Consider the following 20,739-nt stretch of genomic DNA (forward strand, 5'->3'; position numbering starts at 1 on the left):
CCCATGACGTCACTTGCCACGCCCACTATGACGTAATACTTTGGCCACGCCCACTATGACGTCACATGGGGAGCCATCACGTGACCGTCATTTCTTATCTACTGATGTTAAAATCATGTAGAATGTAAAAAAATTAAAACATTTATAATTCTAACCTTTCAATCTGTATCACATTGACATTTTCCGTAATTGAATGTTAATACGTGCATAATTACATTCTAACGGAGTATAATGTAAAATAAAACTCCAAAATGTATAATCTCAGATAAGACACTGGGATGAAATGAAAGGCCTCGGAAGATATTGCTGAGAGAAACAATAAACTCAGTCAATGAAGAGAACGCAGAATTGTGAAAATCAAAGATATGGCTTTTTAAGATACGTTTAAGCAGGAAATCAGCAGCGATGACATTGCAAGAAAATAAAACCTCTGCAGCTAAACAGCACTATCGAAATTCAAAGTAATTGCCATTATAAACATAACATAATAGTACATTATGCAACGAGCCTATAATGATAGTAATTAAGAGGCGAGTATGGATGTTTATGAAACGAGCGCAACCGAGTTTCATAATTATCATACGAGCTTCTTAATTACCATTATAGGCGAGTTTAATACGACTTTTTATGCTCGACCATATTTCTAACTTGAAATTATTCAGATATGTTCATTTTATTTGTATCTGACAAGATCGGAAGTGACCTTCTTCTGGGTCGTGAATTGTGAGATGAGCGCAGACGCGAAAGTATTAATTTTTTCCGAGGAACAATAATGTCATTGACCTTGATGCAATCCCGTTAAACTTGATGTAACCTTGATTATTGAATTCGACATTGAAAAACGAGATGACAAATTGAATTTATTTGAATATTATTTACAATTAACGCTAATTATTATAGTAACAGAACATAACCTTCTGCGACAGTATTGGATTTCCAGCCTCCGTAACTTTTCGCTAATTCTCTTTCGATTGCATATCCGAGAATAATCGATACTTGCGGTTTAATAACGGTACAAAGCTGACTTGTCATTGGCTGAACACCTGTAAGCTGAGTTGTCATTGGCTGAACACCTGTACTTTAATGAGTAGGTGTACTTTAATGACATGCATTAAAGGACTGCTACCAGGTGTATAATTACTATATTTCGGCATGGTCGAGCATAAAGATTAATAAAGCAGATTACCATATGAATTACGTTCAACTGGCTTTTCTGTTAATAGTGAGAACGAGAATTATCATATGTTTCTTTAGCCAGCAGTTCGAAGATTCGTTGAATCTTATAAGTGACACCATCTAGGTATCACTCATGATGCAACTAAGCCAGGAGATAATGGGTTAAGGTGGCCAGTTCCTTGTCCCCCCCTCTATTGCATACATCGCTGTCTATATACATACAGTGGATTCTCCTAATTTCGACTGAACAGAATTGAAAGTTCAGTCCAATAAAGGTAGTGGGAGTGGCAGGTGAAATGTATACAAATTCTTATTGGTTATCCATCAACGAATACAGTACTGTACTTGCATTTCCTGCCCGCCCCAAGGATTCTGTATGCGCTTCTAGTACCACAGTGGGTTTCGACAGTTCCGTCACACAAACGGCACAATTCCCAATTAGAAAAAGAAGATTTCATTAATTTAAAACCAGTGATTAAATATGGATGCCCTAATCAATAAAATATTCTGTTTTCCTTTAATAGAAGTATCACTACAAGACACAGAAACAATCCCCATTCAAATAGCAAACCCATTTCTTAGTGCCCATATAGGGGCCTGTCTAATTCTCCTACGTAAGCAGTCGAAATATGGGATGTCGAATTTGTTTTCTGTCGAACTTAAGAGCTTCCACTATATTATACAAATAAGACTTCAAATGTATGCAAACAATTAAAACATCTTTTTAAAAAGCACACTCGTCACAAGACATAATTTTCAGAAGAAACAAAAACCTTCGTCCCTTCTTCAGTATTGTAGGGAAGTTTTTGAAGCATTTTTACTTGAAACTACAGGATATTGTTCACATTATATATATATATATATATAGACTTACAAAAAATATTAAAAACTAGAACACCCTGAACAAAGATTGTTATTAGAAAAAATTTGTTGATGAACATAACAAATTTTTATTGTTACTGAATTTATTTGTGCCTTATATTTTATGCCATAAAGAAAGTAATACGTATATATCTGTTCACATTCATATATTTTTAATGAATTTTACATAAACGCTGAACTAATGAGGGTGTAAACATAAAATGGAATATCACAAACTTAACTTTGTTAATGTTACTATGTCCCATTCAAAAGACCAAAATACTTCGCAAACTAAGACAATGGAAACAAAACAAGTGAGAATGTCTTTAATATTCCTCTCCACAACAGAACTGTTGTTAGAACAGTCAATAACTATGGGATAAAATTCCGCACAACGGCAACGCTGATGTAACCTCGGCAGTTGCGAACGTAGTTAAATAAAACAAAATTTAACAGTCAATGAAGTGGCCCGAGTTCAAATGCCGGTGGAAGCAAGTTACTTGTTTGAGGTATTTTCCGTGGTTTTTCTTAAACCCATTAACAGCAAATGCAGGTAACTATCGGTGCTATAACCTGCACTTACCCGGCATTATTACCTTAATTTGATTCAGACACTAAATAATCTGAGATGTTGATGCAGCGTCGTAAAATAGACTATTAAAAACTGTCAATATCCACAGAGGCTACAAAGTATATTCGATTCAATTCCAGTTATTATTAGGCCATTAAACATAGGCTTCGTCGCAGATATATTGAAAACATGTATTATACATTTGAAAAACACAAACATAATTGAAAAAGTAAAATTTGATTAAAATAATGAAAACATGAAATAATTTGGAACTATGAAATTAATGAAAACACTTCTTCCTTACTGTAATAATTGTAACTAGATGTAATTAAATCTATTTATTAAAAACAATTTTATACAAATTTGTGTTAAAAATTCACCACCAGAGTAAAAAGGATTATTTAATAACCAATTATACTATCAAGTTTTAAAGCTATTAATAAATTCTTAACTCATGATATTGACTAAGAAGTTTATTATACATATAATTTCATCCCCGTAATATAAAAGTTTGTGTTGCTCTTGTGTAATGTACAGTATGGAATATTAATTTGTTCATTATTTCTTATTTTATGAACATGTAGATCTATATTGGCCACTAATGTCAACACGGCATGGCTCGTCGTCAGGTTGAGAATAGAGAAGATGGCCTTCAGGTATGGAGGGTTGCTGCGAACATATTGAATAAGCAGTCGCGGGCAGCAGATGAGCGGCGGTTCTACAGTTTCGGGGTTGGGCGAAGGGCTAACAACCCACCACCGTAAAAAACTTGTTACGAAACCTTAAAATAAGCCTTGGAATGGGACTGATTCTCTGGCACGACCAAAGCAAAGAAATAAAGTTTGGTACTTGGAATGTTACAAGTCTATATAGAACAGGAGGGGTAACTAGCTAGATATAGAATATATTTTATGGGAGAGCAGGAAATTAGGTTACATGGGAACGGCATATCACAAATAGGAGATTATTTGTTGTATTATGGGGAAGGAAACAATAATAACCAATTAGGAACAGGATTCTTTAACCATAAACAGAAATGCATATAGAGTGTTAGTTGGGAGGCCAGAGGGAAAGAAAACTTTGGGGAGGTCGAGTCATAATATATGGGAGGATAACATAGAAATGGATTTGAGGAAGATCGGACATGATTGTAGAGACTGGATTAATCTTGGTCAGTATAGGGACCGATGGCGGTGTTATATAGGGCGGCAACGAACCTCTGGGTTTTTTAAAAGCCACAAGTAAAAAGGTAAATAATAACGTAATGAATTTTGTCGATATTGTGTCGAGTGTAATGTCCTAGATCACATATATACAAATCTATTACTGTTAATATCTATGATTGTCTGAAACGTAGTCGACAGTGTTCAAGATAGATTGATTTGCAGAAAATTCTAATAGCTTTATTTTGTAAAATTAAGGCGCTTTCAATTTTGGTACTATTTTCCCAGAACATTAAGGCGTATCCGATTATCGATTGAAAGGAAGAAAAGTACGCACATCTGAAATAATTTTGAGAAATACAAGTTATTAGTTTCTTTAAGAAATATAGAACTATTGATAACTTTGTAAGTATACGTATATTCGATATGGTTATCTGATTTTAAACAGGAGTCTAAAGAATGTCCTACAAATTTTGTATAGTTTTGTCTGTTGTCCTTATTTGTTAGATGATTTAGTTCAAAAGTTATATTGATAGTCTTTTCTTGATTAAGCAACAACCCATTAATAATATTAAAGACTTATCAATTTGTCATACAGAATTATATCTGTAATATTAATTGACAATTGTTGACGTTTTACGTCCAAGTCAACTGCCATTATACAAGAGGCGCACTGAACTGAGTGACTTATTTCGATAAATTAATAAATCTTTAATATTCTCGTAGCTAGCAGTGCATATTCCGTGCAGATTGTTGTGCACTTAACTGCGGAATCCCGGCTAAATAAGTCACTCAGTAGAGTGCGCCCTTTGTAGGTATATAATGGCAGTTGACTTGGACATAAAAGGTCAACATATGTGCCAAACTTTTAGTCAGGCTAAAAGGGAATCCAATGAAGGAGGAGAGTTCGATCCGGTGCTGTGGATTCAATTCGGCGTAGCTCGGTGGTCAAAGCGCTTGGTACGTAGAACCAAGGAACCGTTTTCGATCCCCGGACCCACTAAGAAGGCGTTCGTGCGTGTTTCTGTGCTGGTCGCTATTACAAATTTAGTTTTTTTGAGACAAAATCTTTATTTTTATCTGTATTTTTTAGTTTATAAGAATACAACAATCAAGTATAGAGAGTAGTGATGGGCGAAGTTGTTCTTTTCCCGGAACAGTTCCGGCTGTTCCGGTTCCGGAAAAATACTATGTTCCAAATAACAGTTCCGAAATAACAGTTACAAGTAGAGATGTGTCTGAATCGTTCACTGATGCGAGCTATCTCTTTGACTGTCGCTCCATTTGAGGAGTCGTTCAAAAGAATGGTACAGTACCCTCCCTCTTCCCCAAGCAGCTCGCACATACGTTGGAGCACTCATATCTCGGACTCCTCTTAATACGTTATTGGCATGACGACATAACACACATGTTTCTCAATAGAGGACATTCCAATGCATATTCGAATCTGTTTGGAAACTTGTGTATGTGGACAGAAGCTTCGTGTTTATTAGATAAACAGCTGTTGAATACAAGGTCAGATTGCAACACTAATTGATATATGAAGTCATGAAGACACGGTAACCAACTAAAAAATTTAACATGTAATTTAAAACGTGTAGTATGTAATTTTTGTTCTCCGTGTTCCGTAATAAAAAAAGAATTAAATTATCAATTTTTATTTTTACTTTTCTTAACGCTTAGTTATGATAATAATAATTACATTATAATTTGATACATAATAAAAATATATAACTACTGTATATATTTATATGTACATTAGCAGTAGTGAAACCTGAAATTCCCACACTTAGTAAAATGTTAGAAACGCATATGTACCAAAGTGTAATAATTTAAACTTCGCATCACACCTCGCTCTCTGTCATTACTTATGATCACACTACAAGGATTTCAATTTCCATGCTTCCTCATCCATCCACGTGAGAGTTCCAAGTTCCAACTTGTTCCAAGTACAACATAAAGAACAACGAGAACAGTGTAGCCGGAGCTGTCATTGGTTCAACGGAACGGGTTCCGACTGTTCTCTGTTGTCTCGGAATCGAAACATGCTTTGCGCAACGCAGTACTACGGACCCGGAACAGCTGGGCAAGTGAACAGCTTGGAGTCGGAACAGTGTTATTTCGGAACGGGAGGTTCCAACCTAATGTTCATTTTTGCAACAGTTCCGAGGCCGGAACAGTTCCAAAATAACTGTTGTGTTATTTTTTACCTATCTCTAATAGAGAGTTAGTTGTTTTATACTTCTTGTTTTTTTACTTTATAATACTATTGATTATTGATAATGAGGATTTTAGTCGTTTTTCATTTATGGTACAGTTTCTTATTAGTCATGTGTGTTGCCTATACTGCGCTGGGAGTGAAAGAACAGACGATATTACAATTTGAACAGAAGAGGGCAACTGAAATATTTAGTTTCGAAATGAGTTACGGATACGGAAATACCAAAAATCAAATCAGAACTATAATTCAAGCATACAGGGAAGAAATGTTCATATTTCTTCTATCACGAATTCAATAGTTGATGTTTACGACATTTCAAGTCCCAACGTCCGAACATGCACGACAGTCCACTCGATATGAACGATAACTGTCGCCAAAACAAACACGGGAAACAGCATCGTACCCTCCACAGCAGCAAGCTTGCTGGCCAGCAAGGAAACAATTACCGTGTACATCGGGCTTAAATCAATAGCAGCATCAAAGCCTCTCGCACACACGAGCGACCTCGAGAAGCGTATTAGGACAGTCTAGTATATACAGTCACGAATAAGTAATAAATATGCATCCATAGATACGAGTAGTTGCTAACCACTAGGTTCGCTAATATCGCCTCACCTCATTACAGAAATGCGAAATAGTACCGACACAGTCTATAGTTTATAGCACCCTCACAACTCAAGCTTCGTGACTGTATATACTCGCACTAGACTCTGGTATTAGCAGTAAGGACTGTTTACGTATCTCGTACCAAGGACCATGAAGGGATGAGTGTACTAAGCAAGTGTTGAACAAATGTGGGGGAGTGCCATACGTGCCAGAGTTCAGGAATAATTCCTTAATGAAAGAATATCAATAAATAAAGAAATTGTGTTCCATCGGATTTATTTGCAGTAGTAGCAGGAGATATAACTGAGTCTGTACGTGTACAATTAATTTATTCTTCATAAAATGTACGGTAACTACAGCATGTTACTTAAGAAAAATTAATTGTATTTTTTTGGCCAACGAAATTAAGAAACTACAAAAACATATCCTTTTATACCAAGCGAATAAAAGAGGACCGATAATTCATATTAGATCGCAGTGTACAGTTATTTACTCGTATAATGGATTGCACACTGCTTTCAAACGAAAGATAATAAAATAATATGATTATTATGTAAGATACTTGCTTAATTAAAACAATTCTTGAAACATTTTCCTAAAAACTTCCACTTTCATGGACACTTCAAACATAAGTTTAAATATTCTATTAGGCATATAAAACATTGTTTATTGTCTAACATTATAACAAGACCTGTGCATATCCAAATCATCTGTGCAAAAAGGGGATTTCGTTTTCTCAATTATTTTTGCAATATCCGGATTAACAGATTTTGATGTTGCAAGCCACAAAACAGCTTTTAATCTTGTTTCTTTTATGTTTGCTCTCAATCTTGGCTTCACACGCTGCATTGTAGAGAAAAAACTATACATAGAATGCAAATTATGTAGTCTTCATCTTCTTTTCCTCCTCCTCTCCTCCTTTCTCCTCCTCCTGCTCCTCGTTTAAATATCCTCGAAGTCCGTTCCAAATAGTAATCAAGATATTTCATCTTTTCTTCGGTCTTCCAGGTAAACTCTTTCTCCCTCTGGGATTTTATCTCGTCCTGTCTGACGTCATACGATAAGTATGCTGATTCCATTCTAATCTTCTTCCAACTATTCAATCAGCTATCGCTTGTACATGCAGCTGTCTTCTTATTTTTTAAATTCTTTTACCTGGTGTGTCAAAGATTTATCTAAAATTATTATTCTCAAGATATTCATTTCATTTGTTTCTGAAACCTGTTCAACTCTCACAGTACGAACTCTTGTCATAGAAGCATAAGTCAATGTTGGACTAATCACTGCTTCATAAATTTTAATTTTAGCATCCCTATTTATCCCTTCGTTACACGCGTTCATTTTTGTGACATGGTTAGGCGCGTGGAGTAATGCTGCATTCCACTGCTTAAATTCAAATTAATAAGTTCTCTTGAAACTCAACTGACATCTAAACTTTATTATCAGTTTATCTAGGAATTCTGCATTGCAACTAGTAAATAAAATTACTTTAATTGTTACGATTTTCATTATAATGTACAATAATATTGAGGTTTATTCTTAGTAATTATATAAATAATCTCAGACCGAAATTAACACTGAAATATTATTACTTTTAACTCTAAGGACACCATCATCATCATCATCATCATCATCATCATCGTCATCATGTTCTTTTTTTGTTGTTTGAATTCACAATTATTTTGATGACATTGTTGTCCAAAATCAGATCGAACAATAGTATTTCAGAGCACATTTCACGAGCTCCTCCCTTTGGACCTGGTGAAGGATTTGTTATGTGGAGAAGTGTGAACGTTTGTTTTAGTCTTTCTTCGTTCCGCTTCGTTTTTCCATCCTTCCCTACAAAATATCTACTTGAATGGGCACGATTAGCATCTTCTTCCTCTGCATCTGACATTTCCTGCTCCGAATCTGTCTCATGATCGCTACTTTAATGTTATCTTCTCCTCAGATTCATCGTCTGTAGAAAATTCTTCATTCTCACCAATACTCGTACTATTGAACCAATTGAATAAAACATCAGGATCTGAAATTTTCTTAGGGTTAAATTTTCTCTTCCTTTTGCTTCCGACATTTTGCGGTAAAAACGAGATCCCACAATTTACCAGCAGTAGTAGGAATAATAATAATAATAATAATAATAATAATAATAATAATAATAATAATAATAATAATTTTATTTTAGCTGGCAGAGTTAAGGTCTAAGACCTTGTCTTCCATTCAACCAGTAAAAAGTATACATATATATGTATGAACTTACAAGCTACAAAGAATTCAACAATTTGATTTAGATAAGAGTTACATGTATAAAAGAGTTATTTATGAATTAAACACAAAATACTGTGAACTATTAATTAAAGAATGAAATACAAACAGTGTAGCAGAATTAGGCTAAAATACATAGAATTTTAATATATTTCAAATAATGTTAGATAATAGAAAGAGATTATTATGAGACAATTTTATAATAATAATAATAATAATAATAATAATAATAATAATAATAATAATAATAATAATACTAAGTTTTAGAAATATTCAGTAATAAGTGAAAAACATACCTCCAAACTTATTATTTCGTTGGAAAACAACGAACATGGCAACATGTTTCCAGTGAATATTTGTTAATTATGTAATAGTAATAAAAATAATAAATATTATATTATAAAAATGATTGTATATTTCGTTTCATATTTTTTTATGAAATTTCAGAGTACTGATTACAGCAAATCTTTAATTTTATTAAAATTAAAAATGCAAGGTTTTGACAATGTAGGGCTATGTGCATTAGTAACACATTCAATTATGCAGCTACATCCACTCAGTTTGTGTGTGATAATAGTAATAATAATAAATAAAAGAAAAATAATTACATTACACGGATTTTTCTGTAGATTAGCCCTTAACTTGGCAAAGCTTCATTTCTCACACTAGTTTATATAAAATCTTGTCGGACCGTAAAGAAAACAACTATCGCAATGTCCATGTTTTATGTGTTGTACAATAGTATAGTATTGTGAAATTTTAATTTTTCTACCAATTTTTTTCTAGTGTTCTATTAAAATTATAGCATACTAGTGGCTTGTGCAGCAATTGCTGCAAACTAAGTCCATAAAAAGTTCAAATAAAATTGTTCAGATTTATTTTCAATGAAGAATACCAGACAATTTGATAGTTATTTGGTTCCATAATTGTGAAACATACTCCCTCTGAATGTTTTTTTTTGGGGGGGGGGATACTTTTCCATGACCTATCCGTCTTCAGTTCTTGAGTTTCAATGCGAAATCGCTAGTAACAATGTCAGGATGATCAGTGGGTTATTCATGTGGGAGTAATGCAGTAGCTATTTCGGGTCATTGCGGATTGTATGTGAAAGTTAAGAAAATGTAAGGTTTGTCATGCTTTGAACAAAAGACTTAGCATCTTGGTATAGCTGCTGCATGTTTCGTGAACTACCCTGAAATGTAGAATGCAGAATCACTTTTTCCCACTAAGAGATCTTGCTGAGGTGATCAAGACTCCACAAAATCTTGTAGGCCTCTTATTTTATCAATAAATAATACCTTTTGGTCTTTTCTTATTAATTGTAATCTTTTTTGCTTCTTCCAGACAATACTGATCTATCAAATACTGCTGGATTAATTTGTGTAACAATAAATGTTATTTCGTATATTTTCTGTAATATAGGCCGTTGTGAGGAATTTATTGCTGAGATGTGAAAAATGAGGGAAATGATATGTCAGAGTTGTAGAATCTTATATGCGCCCTAAATAAAATTGTCCATCGTAAATCGTTAGCAGTTTCAGTGTTTCATTTGTTGCTGGTTGCGGGAAATAAACTTACTCATCACGGTAGCAAGAAGTAAAATGGCATGCCATTTTCCCTACAACAAAATATGCTTGGCAGCGATCACAAATCTAATCAATTAAACCAAAGAAATATGAAATTAATTTTGATGTAGTTTAAAGACGCAACTAAAATAGGAAGCATGACTCAATTACTACCAAGAAAAGTTAGAGGATCAGACATATAAATATCTATATCACACTGCCATTACATATATGAAAAGGACCCACACCACTTGATTAATAATTGTAAAAGTATTTCATTTTTAATAACAATACTGTTACCTTACGTAAGTTTTATAGTTTTCAGTAACATAAGTTTATATAGGCCTATAGCCGTTACTCAGTAAATTATAGAAATGAAGATCTAATATAAAATATTCTTTCTCTGCGTCTACTTACATAAATCCCAAAAGGTTTCACTTTCATATATCAGTATAGCATTATGTGTTGCATTAACAATAATAATATTTCATTTTTAATGGTAATAATGTCATCAAACATTCTTAAGTTTTGTAGTTCTTAATATCCAATACACAGCTGTACTCGGAAAACTATAGACCAGAGAATCAGACCTATAAATTATTTTTTATACGTTGTCAAAAAATTGCACAAATGAAGATCGACATATTGGCATTATGATGAGAAAGAATCTGAGCCGTCTGAACTCTATGTCAGCAATCCTGTAGGTCATGGCCTTCGTGTAATAGCCTATTGTTTATTGTAGTGTGTGTTTTGTTTTATTCTGAAATGCAACACGGCCGACGACTTAATGCTCGCTTCGCTTAAGGAAGCGAACATCAAGTCGGCCGTGAATGCAATTAATTAGTTCTCAAAATTGGCGAAAGATGGATTTTGGAAAAAAGGAAAATGATGTAGGAAAATTGACATTCCACTGAAAACTACTACTTTTCCGAAAAACTTTGGGTTCCAAGCTTCAAAATGAGGGGTCATTCATTAAAATCCGTTCAGCCGTTTTCCCGTAATTTCCATTACCATTTCAAATTATATATATATATATATATATATATATATATATAGCCTATTAACCAGTTGTATCTCTAGGATACATTGTCAATTTAAAGGTTAAAAGGGATTTAGGAGTGGATCTTTTCTGAAGAACACTGCTCTAGACAGGCCTACAAATGATGGCTAGAAATTAATGCAAAATACCTAGAATATCTTATGAAAATAGATAAAAGAAAAAGACTCTAGCGAAAGTTTAATCCAATGATGTCAATTGATGCCCATAGGAGCAAGCGCGCGCTTTAGAGCCCAGGAGAGCTTGAGCGCTTTACAGCGGAAAGGAAAGAGACAGACGAAAGAGGTAGTATATGCTGCTTGGTCGAGCTACATACAGGGATGGCCAGCACTGATTTAATGGATAAAAGGAAGAGAATTTATTAAAACTGTATCCATGTTAATTTTTAGATTTGTCTGAGAAGTATAAGTGTATTATAAGATTGTAAGTTTTAATTTTAATGCTCATTTTTCACAAGTTTGCTTTTTTATTCAAAAGGAATATTTTCTAAACCTTTTAACGAAAAAGTGAAATTTTCAAATATGTTCGTTTAGTAACCTTGCAGGTAATGAAACAATGTTTTGTACATCTTCGATGCTACTTACCCATTAGAGTTCTACGAAATGTTTATTTGGCCATTATTCAGTCTATCATTCAATATGGTATAATTGTTTGGGGTGGAAGTACAAAAATTAATCTTAGTCCGTTAAATTTACTACAAAAACGAATAATTAAAATTTGTTTGAAGAAACGTTTCGATTATCCAACTAAATTAATTTATTCTGAATTTAATATATTTAATATTGAACAAATTTATAAGTATACGCTGTTAAAATCTTACCATAAAAATCGTAATAAGTTTGTATTACAGACACACAATTATGACACAAGACGAAATATTAATTCAACATTAGTAGAACCTAAATGTCTCTCATCTGCTGGTCTAAAGCATAGCATAAATTTTGGCCCTCGGTTGTACAATGCTTTAACTAAATTACACCCAGAACTTCTAACATGTAACCCACTAACATATAACAAGAAAATTAGAAACGTGTTAATATCTTCAATTTTATTAAATAAATTTATAGCCTATGTGTATGAATTAATCAACCTATATTATATTTGTATTCTATAATTTTGAAATATATATGAGTCCTACTTTTCACGTGCGATATTATTCTTCTCTAGTGTTAATATTATATTAAATAATTCCATTGCCGCTGTAATTATATTTTAGTTCCTATTTTATTTTACTTATTTATTTATATTATTATTTTTTATTTTAATATTATATCTGAACTGCGACCGAGCACGAGCGCTGCTCATTCGGTCTCAAATTTTGTTAATACTACTGTATCTTCTTTTTATATTGCTTGTATTATTTTATTTGTATTTCTCTTTGTTTGTTTTGTAATTATATTTCTTTATTCTGTATATTTGAAATAAATAAAATTGAAATCTAATAAATCGTAAATACATATTACTGAAGATAATGTATTAAAATATTTGAAAATATTCGCATGGAAAATGTTTGTAAGGAAATGAATTAACAAAGCAAATACTGTTACATCACAGACAAAAGATATGTGCCTATGTGTTGGTAAAACGTCAGCTCTATAGCTTTAGCAGATTTCGAGATAATTTAATATCTTGATAACAGAAAATTGCGTACCAATTCACCTAAAAGCATAATGCGATAAGTGTTTTATTATGTAACTAGCTGAAAACACCCGGCGTTGCCCGGGTTTTCCTTCCTGCTTCTATTTTTAATTAAACTGGTTATTAAATTTTCGGAAATCTCGGAAACCTAACTATACACAACCAAAACGAATTGTCTTTACTAAGCTTTCCTCACCCATAAAGATGAATCTTTACTTAACGTCACTTACATGAATTAATGAACTCCTTAGCCAAATGCCTGCCAGGGTTATCTCAATTTAAAACAGATGTAAGTCAGGCACCGAAAAGAAAACATTTCATCATGTGCCTGACGTTAAACTCTTGCTTTAAATTTATTTATTTATTTGTTTTTATTTATTTATTTATTTACTTATTTATGTTATTTATTTATTCTGGTGTAGTTAAGGCCATTAGGCCTTCTCTTCCACACCGCCAGAAATACAAATAAAGTAATAGAAAAGTCTAACTATAAACAAAGTGAAACCCAACGAAAATATAATTCCTTCTCCGCTTTCTGATCAGTTTCAGCATCGAATCAATATATACATATATAATTTAATTTATATTGGAAGATTTTGTTTAGCTCTTGACCGCTGTACACCGACTTATATCATATCCAGTTTTTTTATAATAACTTGAAACTATATCTCATAAATTCAGAACATACTATATTAATTCTAATTTTACACACAAAATACAGATACAATAATAAACTCGCAATAAGTCATTTTTTAACATAAAGACTAATATTCTGAGAAACGTATAGGCCTACCGGTATTTTAGAAATTAAGAGATTTTTATTTCCACAACGCTTAACATACTAAATTTGCAACGTGAATAACAATATTTTGAGAATTAATACAATGTTATTTTCAGTGGGCTTATGTACATTCACATACTACATTAGCAACATGACAAAAGTATCATTGAATTGCTTATTGATATGTGTAAAATCTTTTTTTTCACTTCTTTGTATAAAATATAGTTGAGGATGTGAAAAACACGCAGTTTTTAAGTTAATGTCTGCAACTTTGAGCGACTGTCCTTGAGCTTCATTTTAATATGGCCATTACAAAATACTAGTGGCATTGAAATTGCAGTTGCTTAAAATTGAATGAGTATTCTAGCAATACGTGGAACAAAAACGTTTTCTTTTATTTTTGCAGTTAATATTGCCAATTCTATTACGTTTCGTATGAGTTTTTCACACCAATTCTTATTCGTGCATAATTTTGGTGGGTCAATCCTTCGACCTAGAGAATCAACCATCATCCCGATTCCATCTCTCTCGTTATCCTGCCCGCCCCACAACACACATGAAAGCAAGCCGATTTTCACCAGGCACTCCCGTTACCCCTACCTCACTTTCATTCAAGTCGTACTGTACTATCACCCCTCATAACTCTCCTCGCATCGAAGCCTCAAGGACGAATTTCTAAACTATCAATTTCTATCACGACTATCCCGTTACCCCTACCACAGGACTAGGAAGAACCACAGTTATACTTTCTTTGTTAGCTATTTCTGTAATAAACAAATGTTACTTTAAAACCGTCTTTCCTTTACTTCACCACAGTTCCATATTATTACCCCCACCCACAAGCGACAGCCATCTTGTCACGTCACTCCCGTTTCCCCTCCCCACCTCGACAACACGTCGGAGAGGAACGACCACGGAGACCGGCGTACGACATATATATATATGTATATATATATCTATTATCAGCATTATAATGAATATCATTTTCTGAAATTGCGCATTAATTTTTCGAAACCTGTGTTAACCAGAGTGCCTTTCTTCCTAAAGTTTCCAACATACGTAATTTCTTAAGGTACCCTAGCAGTAAGGTGAATGCTGTGTAATCTATGAAAAATGGCTGGACTCATGTTGCCAAAACACTATCTCACTATCACCAATTTCATCGACACTAAATAACCTAGTCTAATAGTTGATAGAACGTCATAAAATAACAGACTATCAAGTATTTAAGGAACTATTCATGGTTCATTTTATGGTAGTGAACCCTCGAGTGGTACTAATATGTTGAGATATTGCCTTTCATAAGGGAGTTTTCATACTTTCTATTTTGTTCTTTCTCACAATTATTATTTTGTTACAAAAAGGGACTGTACTATGGTTGTACAATTGCAGGGTTTTAACTTATTATTCGCCCTGACTGTAGGACTAAGCTCATAGATATCATTTTTGCCGAGGAGCGTAGGCCATTCAGTTCTTCAGAAACTATTTAGAGTGGACATGGCTGTGGTTGCACATGCCATTACACTAGTCATGAATGACGGTGAGAATTGTTTGGATGTCACAGGGGAACCGGAGTGCCTAGAGAAAACTCCTGTATGGCCAGCATTACGGGATTATCCAACACGTTAGAAATTTATGGTATAGAAAGATTTGAACCCAGGGCCTCTTGGTTATATCCTCAGAACTGAGCCACTGTAGCGATTATTGTTACAAATTTTATTTCTACAGTAGTTATTTGTTTCCTTTGATCAATATTCGTTATAATTAGAGTATAATATGTTATATTCTGTTCCGTCCCCATTCTTTGTTATAATCCGTCCATCTCAGGAGATTGCGTTCAGACTAGTACTAGCAAGTCAACAAGAGGGACTACTAGGGAACTACAGGTTCCATAATCCACGATATAGATTATATTATGGAAGTGTAACAATACCCTACCAGAACGTTGGATCGGAAATGCAGGATACGACTCACCAATGTCAATCTCCCCCCCGCGAATGCCAGACTTAACCTGCGATTTCTTTCTGTGTAGATATATCAAGGACTTCGCGTTTGTCACACTCATACCACAGAATCTGAACGATCTGAGAGGACGTATCACAAAAGCAACGGAGAAAATGTGAGAGTACATAGTGGCATTTTACTGGACAGAACTGGAGTACCGTCTCGACATCTGTCTTGTCACCAAAGGGCTCAAATCGAGCTTTTATAGTGCACAGGTATAACTTGGTAGTGATCGAGTCTTTTCATGTTAATATACTATCTTGTGTTAATTTCATTCAGTTATGAATAAATCAAGTTTACTTTTGTACCATTTTTAATCACCATGTACAAATGTCGCTGAATTTGAATTTAGAGTTTAATAACATTAATAATGAATGGTGAACCTCTAACAACCGTCAACAAGTTCAGACAGCTTGGAGTAACCCAGCAAACCACAACAAAGTCATTCAGATGCCACATACAAGAGAGAACTGAAGCAGCCAAGAGAGCTATCTTCACCAGCCCTGTCCTTAACCATAGCAATGATGCTTTTTAATACCACCATCTGCCCCATAGCAACTTAAGGACTGGAAATAATATTGGAAGAGCTGTCACTCAGAGACCTAGAAAAGACTGAAAACGCCAAATGTCGTTTTCTCAAATGTGCAATGAGTGTTGAGAAAACGTCACCAAAAAGAATGGTCTACCAACTAGCTAAATAGACTTTCTACACTGAGGGTCTCAGAAAACGAATGCTACTGCCTTCTATGGATCTCTACTTTGAACACCTGAAGAGAAGAGAGACATCGAAGGGAGAGGTAGACCCTGACTTCTACGCCATCAACACAGTGTTGGAGAGAAACTGGACCGAAGAAAATCAGGAACAAAGACACGCCCTAACACGCCTCGTCATTCCATCACAAAATATACAATGACAAGACGTAACTTCAGTGTGTGTATGTGTGTATGAATTGCGTGGTCAGAGATGTGACAGATTCCACGTAACAGTGTGTCATAACAGACTGATAACACTGAGTGAATATAGTACAAACTAAACCTCATGCCCGTTCGGGAGATCTTTTCCTTATTATTATTATTATTATTATTATTATTATTATTATCATTATTATTATTATTATTATTATTATTATTAAAGAATAGGTTATCTGCAAGGAGTTGAATTCTCACCAAGCAAACACTGAGAATTAAAATATACTCCTATACTTTTATTAATGAAATAACAATAATATTATGACTAAAAGTAAGAAGAGTTTATATGACAGTTATATGTCCCAAAGGAGGGCAAAAAAGCAAAAACAAAGAGGTTTTACAATATATTCCAAGAGGAAGTGGATAAAAGAAATAAAAACCACTTTCTTGTCATAGCAGGAGACCTCAATGCAAGAATTGGGCATAAAGAAAAGGATAGATGTATTGGCAATAACGGTAAACCAACAATAAATCAGAATGGAAGAAACCTTATAGATTTTGTAGCATCAAGTGACCTTAAAGTGACTTACTGGTTTTTTCGCCACAAAGACATCCACAAATATACATGGAGTTCAGAAGGTTATGGATTAATTATTGATTATGTGATAGTAAATAAAAAGATAGCTACATTTATTGAAGACACGAGGGTATATAGAGGATATGATATTAATACAGATCACTTCTTACTAAGCTCTAAATTTAATATGGCCCCGAAATGATACAGAAATAAAACAAAATTATATCAGAAAGAAAAGGTATACAAAATGAACCTATTACAAGACATGAGTATCCGACAACTCTGTCAAAATAGAATAGCCCTACTAGTAGTGGAAACACCTATGAGTTGAAATATAAATGAAGAATGGCAATTATTGGAAACTATTCTAACACAGGCAGCGTCAGAAGGCCTAGGTAAACGAAAGAAAAGACGTATTAAAATTGGACTTAACATTTGGTACGACGAATTAACAACAATAATAAAAGACAAAAAAGTGCATACTTATTGTATACTTCCCACCATACAGATAATAAATATAACAGACTCTCTGAAATTCCGAAGAGAGAAATAAGGAAAATTAAAAGACAAAGCTGGGATACATTTGTAAATAATAATATTGAGTATGGTATTAATGGCAGACAAGCTAAAGAATAGAAAATTATGAAAAAATTAAATAAAGAAGAGAAAGACACTATAAACTGGAATCCCATTCTTATAATGCGTAGATTTTTATCACTATTTATGGGCTTATAAGGACAGTGAAGAAAACATACGAACGGATACATACAATGAAAATGCTGATCCAATTTCAATAGATGAATTGAAACTCGAAACTACCAGAAAGAGGAAAACGTCGGCATCAGATGGTTTAAAACTGGAATTGTTTAAATATGTACCACAATGCTTTAAAAAAATAAAATTTTTCAAATATATGTTGTAAGTTCGGTCACAAACCAGAAGACTGGAATATAGCTCTAAGTACTCCCATTTAAAAAAAAAAAGAAACAGGAAGAATTGTGAAAATTACAGAGGGATTAGCGTTCTTAACTCAGGCTATAAAATATATATGCCAAGATTATCTCTCAAAGACTAAACAAAATTGCAGAAGTGCTTTTAACAGAAGAACAGAGTGGATTCCGGAAAAAAAAAAAAACATATCTTGTATTGATAATATCTTCGCCATAACATAGATTATAAAAAAAAACATGTCGAATTTAATAGTCCCACTTATATGGCTTTCATAAACTTTGAGAAAGCATTTGATATGATTAGCGGAACAAACTTGTGGATGATATTAAATATTAAAGGAATTCCTGAGCATCTAATGAGGGTGGTGCAGAGTATGTACAAAAATACAACACTCAAAATGAATATAAACAAGATTACCACCAACTTGCGAGACGTTAACCAAGGAGTCAGACAAGAGTGTCCATTATCACCTACTCTTTTTAATTTGTGTCTAGACGAAGCCATAAGAGAATGGCAAAACAATTTAAAAATATATTATTTTATAGATAATATCATTTTAGATTACTTACTTTTCGCAGACGACCAGTTGGTGTTGGCTGATTCTGAAGACAACCTACAGAGTGTAGTTCATTTGTTGAGAATTGTTGCTAATAACTACAATCTAAAAATATCACGCAGGAAAACTAAAGTATTTGGTTCTTGCGGAAATAATACACTAAGAACTAAAATTCTAGTAAAGTATAACATGATTGGACAAGTAAATTCTTTTACTTAACTTGGATGTGATCTCTCTTACATATCTCCATAGGCGTAGAAAATAAATTAAATACATTTGAGACTTATTGTTACAATTAAACGAGGACTCATAAATAAAGTCGACAGACAAACTGTCTCAAATTTTAAAAGACACTGGCAATTCCAACATTATTATATGGTTCAGAAACGTGTATTCTGACTAGAGCCCAACAGGGAAGTATTGAGGCCGCTGAGATGAGACTGTTAAGGCCACTATCAGGATTTAGACTACAGGATCATAAGAGAAATGAAGATATACGTTAAGAACTGAATATCGAGAGTATAACAAGTATAATTGAAAAATATAGAAATAATTGGTACGACCATATAACAAGAATGCTCAACGATAGGATACCTATTAAAACATGGTGTTACTGACCTACACGAAGAAGACTAGCGGGAAGACCAAATAGACGTTGAAGAGACCAGTTAGACAGATAAAATTCTGGAGGCGGAACAAGCCATCGGCCTAAACCTTGATGTTATTGATGATGATGATGATGATGATGATGATGATGATGATGAACATTTTAATTAATAAAGATATATGATAATATTGGAGCCATTCATTCCTATGTTCATTCAATCCATCGTTCATTCAATCAAATATTGTGTCAATTAATTAATTAATTCATTTATTCTTTCTACCCACCCATCGATTTATACATCCTTCCTTGCCTTTCTTATTATCTTTTAACTTTCTTAATCTACCTGTACACAGTATGTCGGGAAAAATGTCACTTTTTAGATTCATACAGTACCGTACATTTTAAAATTCCTCTTCAGAAAAAAAGCTATATTACAATCAAATTTCTGCACATTTAAGGGATACAAATAACATTATTTCAATCATTTAGTAACATAATATGCTGTTCTCTTGAAATTATGGAGCAAATTGAAGATTAAATCAATGATATACCCAAATCAGGCTATGAAAAGTAAACTTTCTTTGTCTTAAGAAGGAAGAAGAAACAATCAAAAGCGTAATAATATACTATTTTGTTACAATTACCTCAACTTTAGCCCCTGAATATAATGGCATTACTTATGTTTCATCCTGTATACATACCTACATGCCATTTTATAACTGATATGTTGACGTAATTGTTATTTGTGACCAAATAAAATTAATGATTTAAAATTAATCAGCAAGTTTGAGAAAAAGAAAGCTGTCTGACCTCCACTCCTACTCCTCGGTGGAGCTTGGCGCCACAAAGAACTACTCATTCCTCTCATAAATAAAGCACAACTGTTAGTTTTTAATAATTGAGATTTGTAGAATTACATAATATAGTCTGTGAAATTACCTCATTTCAGAATTATATTTTGGATTATAAAGACTACATGTCAAATCTCTCCTCTTATTTAACACATAAACCGCAATGATACAACACCTACCAACTGCTAAGATAGTTCGCTGAATCCTCTGGTTAAATTATACTGAAACGAATGAACAAGTTAAAGTAAAAAGTACATCGCTACTGCAGGATTATTTTTCGAGATAATGACATTTATTCACCAATTTTTTTCAGTTCCTTTCCTTCCATAACATCCGTTTGTAAATGAAAGGCAAATGACTTTAACAAGTCAGCATGAAAG

At 33.5% G+C, this 20,739-nt stretch overlaps 1 protein-coding gene across 2 annotated transcripts in view; it reads right to left on the reverse strand.

Annotated features, from left to right (window-relative positions):
• Positions 1 to 20,739, reverse strand: part of LOC138711805 (alpha-tocopherol transfer protein-like) — a 108,588-nt gene that overhangs the window by 81,879 nt on the left and 5,970 nt on the right. The gene's annotated exons all lie outside the window — the stretch shown is intronic.

The sequence above is a fragment of the Periplaneta americana genome, chromosome 13, assembly GCF_040183065.1.
Source record: "Periplaneta americana isolate PAMFEO1 chromosome 13, P.americana_PAMFEO1_priV1, whole genome shotgun sequence".
In the NCBI taxonomy this organism is placed as follows: domain Eukaryota; kingdom Metazoa; phylum Arthropoda; class Insecta; order Blattodea; family Blattidae; genus Periplaneta; species Periplaneta americana.